The 12,027-nt window shown below is 46.4% G+C and overlaps 1 protein-coding gene across 9 annotated transcripts in view; it reads left to right on the top strand.

Moving 5' to 3' along the window:
* The window catches only part of Art4 (arginine methyltransferase 4), a 191,111-nt gene that overhangs the window by 10,762 nt on the left and 168,322 nt on the right, over positions 1–12,027 (top strand). The gene's annotated exons all lie outside the window — the stretch shown is intronic.

The following is a 12,027-nucleotide window of genomic DNA, read 5'->3' as shown; positions in this document are numbered from 1 at the left end:
AGGAGCCTCTGTCAATCTTGTTGTCACTGTTGCTGCTGCCGTCGCACAACTTTGGTGTCTGTCGTGACAGCACATCTTTGTTGATCGCCTTGTCGGTGACCTCATTGCAGAACGAGACAGCACTGTCTGCAGTCAAAAACTCCTCCTTCGATGCACCACCTGTGTCACCAGTAGGAACGAGCTCCCAGAGCTCGGTATTGTCAGCGGCTTCCACCGTGTTGGTCTCAGTGGGTTGGGGAAGTTCGTCCTTACGCACAAAGCCTGCCTTATTGAAGCAATTGGTGATGATCCACTGGTAAAGTGCCTCTTCAACATCGGTGTACAATGGGTCTCTAACCCTTTTCCGCTGATCGGCATGGCCACTGATAGCTCCTGCCTTCACAATCGTGGCGCTCCCGGTTTTCAAGATGGTTGATATCGTTAACTGGGCGAGCTCATACATCTTCACAAGGGCGCTCACCTTGAAGCCGCATCGAGAGTCCTGCAAAATATCCATCTTCGTGTCAAGTGACACAGCTTTGCGCTTTATTGGCGCCATCTTCGAACTGGGTTGAACCGTTGGTTGCACTTTGCTTCGGTGGTGTCAGCCTGCTATCGCAAGAAAGAGAGACGCGGGACGGGCGCCACCGCGCCGCTTTGCTTGTTGCGTTTTTTTTTTTGTTTCTCTCTCTTTCGGAGCGACTGTGGCCGACGCGCATTAAGCAGCTAGCGCCATGTTGTGGCGCGCTGCGCCTACTCAGCTATTCTCCGGTGCGCGGGTGGGGCGGGACGCGCTGCGTGCTTATGGTGGCAGATGCGAACTTACAGAAGTAAACATTGCCTCGTCTCAATATCGTTTGTTTCTGGGAACTAAGCAACGCAAATGTTACGATTATTTGGCATGGAAAACGCCGTCCAGACTGCAAAATTTTGATCGTTATATCCGATATACGGTGAATAACCTATCGTTATAAATGCCTTTTTCCCCATAGACTTTATGCATAAAATGACACTCTCATGTCGACCCATCGTTATAACTGATGTATCATTATATGTGGTATCTATATAAGTGGACTGCACTGTACAATTATTGCTCATTTGAGTTAAACAGTTGAAAAATATATTAGGGTGTCTATCAACCGGGAATCCTCAGGGATTTTAAATAGTCTGGAAATAGTTGGGGGAAAGTAGGGGGGGGGGTGCTTCTATCAAGCAAAATTAGCTGTAATTTTATTGAAAGGGAACGAAAGTCGCGCTAATGCAGGCCGAAGTAACAGAGGAAGTGCAACCAATTGTCTTTGACGCCGTGTCATCTGCCGAAGGAGTTGTCAGTGTGTAGTCAATGACCGATTATCCATGTGCCTGATTTATGGGACATGTCCGATAATTCGGATGGCTTCGTGGCATCACCACGTGCCTCATAGAGTCAATGCATAAGAACGTATGAAATTTCGCATGCAAGAACCCTTTGCCGTCCAATTTGCCGGACTTTTTACTGTCACTGCACGTCCGAAACGGCATTAATGAGAGCCACCACCACCCATGCCTTGAACCAGTGCTACAGTGTACTAATATCAGGGCAGTGTGGTCAGGAAGTGCTCGCCACTGAGGCTGTTCATGTAGATAGCACGAGATGGCGTTGTAGGAACATGGGCTGTACAAAGCCGACGGTGCAGCACTCATGCTGCGTGTCAATATTGTTGTGATAATTTTCTGTCGCAGTCAAATAGACTTGCAAATGCTCGGCGGATGATAAGATGCATGCCTGAAACGCACTTCATATAAGAGTTGAATTATATGTGTACTTCTAGCGCATCTTAATGCTCATTATTTATTTATTTCATCAGTCATCATTAAACTCCTCATTAGACGGATTTATTAACCTGACAACAAAGGCATTGCAGACACGAAAGTAGTTGTGTAAAGCCTTGAAATCTGTTTCCGTTACCAGAAATTATTCGGACGGAAAAAGAAGACTGATTGTTTAATGGGTTTAATATCTGCAAGCAACACTCATGCTGGAAGTAGCACCATAGTAAGGGGCTTTGAATTGATTTGAAGCAACTCAGATTCCAGACGCACACATCTTTATTTTGCTGTCCGCATTAATAAAAAATGACCGCAGCATCTGCGATCCAACATCAATGGTGCGATCTTGTACGCGTTCCAAAATAGAACGGAGGCGGTTCGTTCCACCAAGCCAAATACGATTCGTCAATTTGAACCGTGCCGAACGCCATGACGTCAATTGCGGCGTGATATCTGCTATCAATCATTCCGTGTCGTCTGCTATCGGACGAACGGAACGGAACATACCGCCTATTTTGTGAGATAAAGAACGAACCGCCTCCGTTCTATTTTGGAACGCGTACAAGATCGCACCTCAAGTGCTTAGTTCCTCAGCCGTTGTAGAAGAGAAGGCAAAACAGTATGTACGTAAACGGCCCAAAAACCTTCTCTGCTTGGCATTTACTTTCTTTAGCGATAAACATTTGTCCCTCCTTCTTTCATCCCGTTTCGCAAATCCCCCGCAATAACTACACTTGCACAGTTTATTTGTGAATATTTTTATATACGTCATAAACTGCTCCCGAACGTCAGGCTCATGTGCGAGTATGAGACACATCGACATCCTACATTTTTATGAAAGGAATAAGACAGGTAGGAAAGACGCCAAGTAAAATGGATCTCTGAAAAACTACGCACAGTATGCCAAAACACAGAAAAACAGTGCGAGTACATTCCAGCCCAGACACTGTAGACCTACAGTGGAATTAATATGCTTTAATGAATTCCTTAAATTAATTTCTTAATTATATTCACAAAATTAGCTTTTTGAATGCACCAGTAAAGGTTGTGCATTTAGATAAAAAACAAAGTGCTAGCGTACTTGTTGCACCAGCCAGCTAAGAACAGTATAGCTAACTTCAAAGTGCAATTTATTTTTTCGTCGTGCTTCTCTTCACTGCTTAACACCTTTAACGTAAAATTGCAGCCTTGTTAACACATAAAAACGCACAACTGCTGATGTGAAATCATCAGCATGTGATATACAGCCTATGGCATAGCCATATTTAAAGCTTTCACTAGAATCATGGTATCAACCATGCTGTCGCTGCGAAGCTACTTTTTGCTGAAGAAGGTTGTAAATATATTCCCTCAAGTTTCTTTAGTGCTTCAAAAAGCAACTTGGAAGGATACAGCAATCCTCCCCTGTCCCAAATTTCGTGAATTTTGAGACTCTGCCACTGACACTAGAGTTCTGCAACAGAAGAGAGTGGCAGTCCTCACACTTTTTGCATGTAAAAAATTTCTGTGCGACATGCCCTGCCATATAATGGACGAGGCGGTCATCGCTCCTTTCCTCCACATAAGCTCAGTGCTCTGCCGGAGTACTGTTTAGCCTTTGCTCTAGCAGCATCAGATTTCCAGCTTCATCTAACTCGTCAAATGACGCAGCGTCCCCTTCCTTGTCAGAATTAACAGGTGAGTGAAGTAGCGATACTGAATCTTCGCTGACCTTTGTGTTCCCTGTTTGTGTTACCTTTACCAAGTTATAAAAGGACTGGAAATTCACAACTATAAAAAATTGAGACAGCATTGGGTGAACGTTGGTTCCGCATGACTACCTCAGAAGAAGTTCTCTGTCTTATATTGGCTTAGTCAAGATGTGAATAGGTATTTTAAGGGGGGACGCGGGTCTTGAAATCGCGAAAAATGGTCAAAAATGGCAATTTTCAAAAATTGCGTTTTTGAAGTCCTTAATGTCCCAACTATGCCTCTACAAAATATTATGGCGCAATTCCTACTCGAAGTATAAAATAAACGGTAATTTATAAACGTCGGTGAGCCGAAATTGAACGCCAAGCGCGAAGATTTGCCTCATTTTCAAGCTGCCGTAGCTCCGCGCGACGCGTACCGATCGGCGCCATCTTGGTCTCGTTTGAAAGCTGGTTTCCCGCTCTCCATTCTGGCGCCCCTCGGCACGCTGTAGACCCTCGTGCAGCGGAGGGATTGGCACCCGTTCTCAAGCGGGAAATCGTCGCGAGACAGCCGCTGATTGGGTGAACCGGGCGCCTCCTCGAGGCGCAGCCCTCTGATTGGCCGTGACGTATGCTTCGCCTTCCGCGGCCGCGTTGTCCGACTCCTTCACGTCGTCTGCTTTCGCCTGGACGCACGTCATTTTTCGAGCTCCTCTTTGTTTCCTAGTATTTTTCGTTCTGCCTTTTTCTTTATCGTTCTTCTAGATATTTTGGCTATTGGGTCGCTTCTTTTAACCACGAATTTCTTGCTTTTGCGTGCCTGGTGGCTTTGTTCCGCGTGTCACGATGGCGCGAGACGCGCGCTTGAAAGCAAGCACGCGAAAAGCAGTCGGCAAAAAGAGACGCGCATGGAATAAGAACAGCGCTACATCGTCGAGAACTACAGCTTCGGTGATGCCGCAAGCTGCTGTGCCCTTGGTGGATGCGGCAGGACTGAGCTCGCCAACAACAGCTTCGCCGGTGGACGCGGCTGAACAAACCCCGTCGACGCTAGCTTCGCCTGTGGACGCGGCTGGACAGTGCCGATCAGTGTCAACTTCGTTACCGCAAGTCTGTGCAGTGCCGGTGGATGCGCCTGGACTAAGCCCGTCGAAAATGCCAACTTTTGAGACGCTGCAAGTCGCTTCGGATTCCGTGTCGTCGGAAGCGGCCGAGCCGGCTGACCTAAGCCTAACGTTGACTTCGGCGTTTCCGCACGCCGCTTCGGTGCCGACGGACGCGGCTGAACCGAGCTCGCGTGCTCAACGCTTCGACACGGTGTTTTTCACGGAGGCGGAGTGCGCGGGGCGCGAAAATTACGCAGACAACGTTAAAACTTCATTGGCGAAGCAGTCCGCGACTTCCCGCAAGTTCGAGCTAATGAACGTCGGCACAGCAAGTGAAGATGACGATCGCGGCACAGAGTACATCATCGTTGATCTCTCAGTGCTAAAGAAGATGTTTGTGTCCACAAGCTGCAGCAAGTGTGGGATGACCACTCTCCAACTCGCAAAGTGCAGTGAGAGAGAATACGGCCTAGCAGTGAAGTTGGAGCTCACATGCTCAAATTGCGATTTCGCCGAGCGGCACTTCTCGTCGCCACGAGTGCCCGGGAAATCCAACATCACGCCCTTTGAAGTCAATTTGCGGGCAATGAAGGGAATTCAAAGTATAGGCAAGGGAGCGACTGCCCTAGCAGATTTTTGTGCCACCATGAACCTCTCTCACCGAGGACTTCACCACAAGACTTTCAGGGGGCATATGGACACCATGGTGAAAGCTTGCCAGGCAGTAGCTACTGCTACAGAAGCAGCAAGCGTCAAAGTGGTGAAGGACATGTACAAGAACTTCCTGAATCCACCAGGAAATGTAGATGTCATATTTGATGGCACATGGAAAACACGTGGTCACAATTCAAATATTGCAGTAGGCTGCATCATAGAGCTATACACTGGCCTAGTACTGGACCATGTTGTGCTCTCGAGGTACTGTCGTGGGTGCCAAGGGGCACCTGATCCCAGTGATGATGGGTACGGTGACTGGGCTATGAACCACAAGTGCATGAAAAACATCGACTGCAATGCCGGCCGGATGGAGACTGAAGCAGCTATCATTTTGTTCAACAGGTCTCTGGAAAAAAATGGGTTGCGGTACACAACTATACTTTCTGATGGTGATAGCCGCACCTTTCATGCATTGACCTCAGGAGAAGTGTATGGATATATATCCATTGAAAAGAAAGACTGCTTGAACCATGTCCACAAGCGGATGGGGACGGCTCTTCGCAACTTGGTGGAGAAGAAGAAGGCACAAGGAGAATCTCTTGGCGGAAAGGGCAACCTCACCCAAGATAAGATAAAGAAAATTACAAACTACTATGGGTATGCCTTGCGGAGCCACAGCCACGACGTTGCAGGCATGAAAAAGGCAGTGCATGCCACGCTGTTGCACATGACCTCGACAGATGAAGCCCCAGACCACAGTTGCTGTCCTCAAGGGGTTGATTCGTGGTGTGCCTTCAATCGTGCTTTGGCGAACCAAGTGGAGCCGTCACCACACAAAAACCCTCTGCCAGGCCACGTTCGCACTGCTCTTGAGCCAATCTTTGCAAGGCTGGGCGACGAGGCCCTCTTGGAGCGCTGCAAAGATGGCATGACACAGAACGCCATTGAGTGCCTACACTCTGTCATTTGGAGCCAAAGCTCCAAGAACACGCATGACTCTTTGCTGGCTGTTGAAAGAGCTGTTGCAGAAGCAGTTTCTCGCTTCAACCAAGGAATGGCAGCAACCAGCAGAGCTGTTGCAGCACAGCTTGGTTACAGTCCTGGGAGCTGCCTCATTCGTAGGAGCCTTGAGAAAGATAAGCAGAGGCTGTGCAGGTCTGATAAAAGTCACACCAACGCTGAAAAGGTGAAGAAGAGGATGGCCAAGAAACACAAGCCTGACAGAACCCAGGACTACTGCCCAGGACTTTTGTGAATGTGTGGCAGATTCATAGAAAATAGCAGGTGACTTTTTGAGCTTTTTTTTGTCAAAGGCCAACGCAATACAGAAGTTTTCACAATCTTTACATGAACAGATTTCTGTGAGTTTGGTGTTATTGTGTTCAGTAATGACTGGGCTGCATGCTAAAGCATTAAATTTTTCCATGTGATAGGTAAACAAAAGTGGCAGAGTAAGCAAAACTTTGAATGCAATTTTCTCAGCTTTGCTTTTTCGATCAAATGCCTTTGCCTTACGGAACTTTTCATAATGTTTGCATCAACTGATTTTATTGAATTAGGTATCATTTTTTTCAGTGAAACCTCAGCTGCATCCTAAAGCTTTCCATTTTTCATTAAACCAAATAGACTAGCAATTAGGTCAGGTGTAAGCTAATTACTCCTGCATTGTTTTTTTCTTCCTACTTTGATATTCATTCATGACCTATATGATGACTTTTAAAAAATTTCTTTAGCTTTAGGATGTGCAGTAGGTCCTTGGAAATGACAGCTATTCTTTAAAACTAGTTTTTTTAATTAAGAAATTACCATAATGGCCCGTAACAAAAGACCTATGTGGGATAAGTTATTTTGCGATATCTTCATTTCTAAATGAGATATATCAAATCTGAATATATATTTGGAATCAGCATTGAAAGATATATCTGCATGCGAATTTTCAGGAAGATACGTTAAGAAATAAAAAAAAAGTTTTCAAGACCCTCATCCCCCCTTAAAACCCTCTCCTTCCAAGTATTCTAACAGAGCCAAAGTGCTGCACAATGTCACACGGAGCCCATCTGCCGTCGACTGGCTCAAGAAGCCGCTAACTTCTTTTGCATGGGATTCCCAGCGAGACAGAAACTCGAGGAATTTTTTCACAGTCTTCACATTCTCGGATCCTGGGCGAAGGACTCTGGCTAGGAACCGAGAAGTCATGATCTTGACGAGTTGGTTGGTAGACTTGAAACAGTGTGAAATTCTCTTTTAAAAATGCACTTGTCTTAAAGAAAGGCACTTAAAGAAAGGTCGCTTGTCCTGAAGTATTCTAAATAATAATTCCTGCTTACGTGAGAAATCAGGATGTTGCATGAATCTTCCCCCACGACGACTCCAGTGTATCTTTGTATCAGACTGTCTCATGCAAAACTGTTCCCAAACAGCTGAAATGCAAAGGCCACCCGCATTTTCTCAAAGCCGTTTGGCTGCAGATGTACGAGGGTGGGACCGGGTATCGCCTTAGGAATGATATTCTTACTGCCTGTCTTGAATGGTTCCCTCAAAGGTTGGATGGAAACCTGAAATTATATCTGGGGCGCTATTCTGGACATTCCGCCATTTTCTTCAGTGCGTGACGTAGACGCGACGCAAACAAAATGGCGCTGGTGGCCCAGTTTTGCTTACGTAACGTGACACCAACTTGACGTCTCGCCTAAGAAACTGAAATGAAGGCACTGAATGTAACGTTATCGGTAATGCAAAACAGTTTTCCTCCGCAGTAAAAATAAAGCAGCTATCTCAAAGCGTATGATTGTTCCGTCGAAAACGCTTCGCGCTTCCGTCGTCTGCTGCGTAGAAGCCGTCGTCTGCTTCAATAGCTAGGATGCGTGTCCCCGGAAAATGCAATGAGTCATCGCATGTTGGCGCCAACGCACTTGTTTTCTTGCTTGAGACAACATACGCGACCTACCAGTGGTGATGCGCGCATGTTATCGCTATCTCGTGAAACGCAAGGGACTCGGCCTGACTCGACTGGCTGAGAAACGGCCGAATATCACCGATAGCGTTGCGCGCGCCAGAGATATCCACTAGAGCGACGCAGGCGCAGGCGCTGCCATCTCTTGTTCATTTCGCTGGTTACTCGCACCGAGAGAGGAAACTTCAAGGCGCCGCCTTGCGTACATTTCTTTTTATAAATTAGAAAGAGGCCGTTGTCATAACGTTTCATTGTGCGAAAAGGCATTAATCTTGATTACAATACAAATGCAGCAGTGAAAAGTGGACAACATTGCCGAAAGTTTGCCATGTTCAACCAATATTATTTTGTATAAACGCGTTCTTTTAAAGAATGATGGCCCCAAACACAAATGCCAGCACTACCCGAGAGCCATGCAAATACTATGAGCACGCATTATGAGCAAAATATTTTTGTGGCGCCAAACGACGGGGAAAATGTGGCGATACGCATTCCTCTCGGCTGCCATTGCATATGGCTGCTCATTAGCATAATTCGCGCGGCTCGTCGCAGCAAAAATTATGGCGGAAAATCTCAGCAATGGCGGCCCAGCGCAACGTCACGCATCGTCAAAATGACGTTTACGAAACAGCCCTTCCTGTGACGCTCCCCACGAGATATTCCTTCAGCCAATCAGCGAGCTGGCATGGCGCATATCTTGGATCAGCACCACATATTCGCGCAATTGTAGATGCATTGCACTGGCTTTTGCACGCTACTGCTCACATTCTTTTTGAAGCGCTAACATCACAATATATCTGCCAAGGACCACAAAAATGTATTAGTCCATGAAATTTGCAACTCCACGTCACGTTTCGTCATCTTGATGAAAACGCAAAATTGCATTTTGCAATACTTCCACTTCCCGGCACAAATTTCAAAACACGTGACCTCTCGACAGCCAATCAGAGAGTAAACATGGCAGATAATGGCGGCCGTGCAGCCGCCATGCGTGTCCAGAATAGAGCCCCTGTACGTAGTTGTAAGAGTTCAGTGTGTACTCAATAGCACAGTGCAACTCAGCAAAATTAAACTGCAGGTGATTATAAGCCATTGACATGAAATCAAATAACACTTATTAAGGCAATAGTTTGGAAGAAACAGAATTTAAGTGACACTTCTTATGAAGAGAGAATACTTACCATCCCATTCGAAGTGTACAGTGGGTGGCTGAGCAATGTATTCCTCACACATTTGATTAAGTGGGGAAAGTCCGACAGAAAAAAACAGGTGACGAGCAGGATCTGCAGGGTGCTCAGACTTGCAGGTGACCTTTCCTGACTCCACACCAATCCCCTAGATCTTCCACGTGTGGTGGTTCCATGAGGCACTGTCACGCATGATAAAATTAACAGGAAGTCCACTGGCTTCAGCAAGTACTGTTGCTTCAATTAATATCTTGGCTAGGAGCTCTCATTTCGCATTCCCTCAAGTGCAATGGAACCTATCATTTGCATCCACTTCCTAATAAAGGGCAGGAACATACAGTGAAACCTCGTTATAACGAACAGTTGAAAAGTTGGAAATTAGTTCGCTATATCCATAATTCGTAATATAAAATTTCGTAAAAAATGCATGCAAGAGGAGCAAAATTCAATCAGAGAAGGCACAGCAACTCGAACGGTGCTTACTTGGGTCACGTTCATTTATTTATGCACAAAGAACTGCGTTATCGCGGCCTGCTTCTTGGTGTTGATTGCATTCCGTATCACGCTCTGTTCCACACTTTGCAAACACTCAACAAGGGCAAACCCACTGCCCTCAATAGCACTGCAGTGGCGGTGCAGTAAATCCAACGCAGCAAGTGCTTCTTGTGAAGTCAGAATGTTCTCATCGTCTACAGGGTCAGCCTGAGCTTCGTCTGCGGAATGTTCAGAGACTTCCACAGCGATTTCGGCGTCCGTCAGTATAGTCGTGGTCGCTGAGATGTCGTCACCACCTACGAAGTCTTCTGCAGTTATTGTGAGATGCGGACGATTTCTTTGGCTGTCAACTCTCGATGACAACGTGGCATCTGTGGCGCTGTCAGCGCCTGCGAGGTAGTCCTGAACGTTTGCTGCGCCGCACAACACACTTGTAGTGCAACGAAGCCTGCCGCCTGCTATTAAAGTGAGGTAGGGCTTGGCGTCGCGAAGTTCGTTATATCCGTTTTATGCCAAGCCGCGTTCACTATAGGAAGTTGAAAATACATGTGTTTGACAAAAATATTTCGGAAGAGTTCGATATATTCAATAATTCGTTATATGCGTGTTCGTTATATCGAGGTTTGACTGTACCACCATTCCGTGGTCGCAGGGAGTGCCCTCTCCTCCTATGGTAAAAGAGCTAATGTCGACAAATCCCTCAATATGCCCGGATGACGTCACATTTAGGTGCTCTGACAGTTTGAGTTCATCGACCAATAGCCTTCCATGCCTGACAAAAGTGCTCATGTGTCTTGTTTTTTTGCTTCAGTTGTCTCAGTATTTTAGTGCTGAAATCGAAACCACTAGTGTACAGCTTCAAGTAACGTTTCAGTGTGTTCTTGCTTGGCAATGAGAGAATATTGTGCTTATGAAAATGTTCGTAGAGTTTGGGACTTTTCATCTTCATAAGGATACATTCTATAAAATCCAGTCTTTTGAGTGCGCATTACCCTTCGCACTTTTCTTCTCGGCCACTGAGAAGCACTGTTGGACACAATCTTGCTGTTTCAAAGGCAGTGACGCAGTCTATCCTTGTAAAACTTCTTTGGGCTTTAGGAAGTTCTCCTCCTGCATTTGCATCAGCCGGTCTTTTAACTGAACACAGAGAGAAAGGAGTTTCCTATTTTTTTTCTGCTGCTACTCGGAGCCTAGCAGTAGTGGTTCGGGTGCATTTTCTTATCAACCTTCAGCCTTGACTTTCGGGACTGAAGTACCTTTCTGGCGCACTGGCAGGAGATGCACGCTTGTCCTGCCAAGAGTAAAGCAAAACTGTATTCTAGGAATAAAAATTACTTAATCTTGATAAAAACTCCACCATGCACCATAGTAAGTGAACTTGTAAATTACCGCCTGTTTGTATGCATTAAGCATAGGGCACAGAAAATCATATCCTTTCCAGCGCATTTCTTGCTGTAGTATGTCCCATTACAGATGGTGACCTGCTGCTCTAGGCTTTCTGTTAAGTTGTGCTTGGGCATGTGACTCGTTTGCAAGGCGCCAGGGCAGACACGATGCAAATCGGTTCTGAAGGGAATGTCCGCTGCTTGTTCACACCTCAGAAGGGTTCCCTTTTCGACAATGCGGCCGTAGAGATAAGCTGTGCTAGTGATTTGAGGCTTGTCATGCCCTGTAAGGATAACCGCCCTTTCACAGACTTCGGACTTGCACGTACTGAGCTTACAGTATACAAATAAATTATGGCCTGGTACGTTGTGAGAACTCCAGTACATGGAAGGCACATGTGAAGAGTGCGAAGGGATAACGCAGAGTTTGCTTCGAACAGCTCCGATTCAGGTGTGTTGCCTTGCAAATCCGGCCTACCAAGTGGAGCGAATTCATTTTCAGCATTATTGTGGCTATTTTGTTCAGTAGAAGGCCTCTTTGGCTCAACACAATACACCGTGGAGTTCTTCCACTTTCTTGGCGCCCGAGGCTTCAGTGTCTTTGATAAATGGGCTGCGTGTTTGGTAGGAGCGTATGTACGGTCTTCAGCAGCAGCTCTGGCTTTTCTCACGGGATGCGTACCTCTTTCCCGTGTATTGGCCTCGAGCTCCACCACTGGAAAAGCTGGCGCCACCATCGGCGTGACGTGCAAGGAGGGATCACGTGGACATAGCGGCCGCGTC

The sequence above is a fragment of the Dermacentor albipictus genome, chromosome 9 (genome assembly GCF_038994185.2).
Source record: "Dermacentor albipictus isolate Rhodes 1998 colony chromosome 9, USDA_Dalb.pri_finalv2, whole genome shotgun sequence".
Taxonomy (NCBI): Eukaryota; Metazoa; Arthropoda; class Arachnida; order Ixodida; family Ixodidae; genus Dermacentor; species Dermacentor albipictus.
The sequence above is the reverse complement of the archived record's forward strand: the minus strand, read 5'-3'. Positions and strand labels throughout refer to the sequence as shown.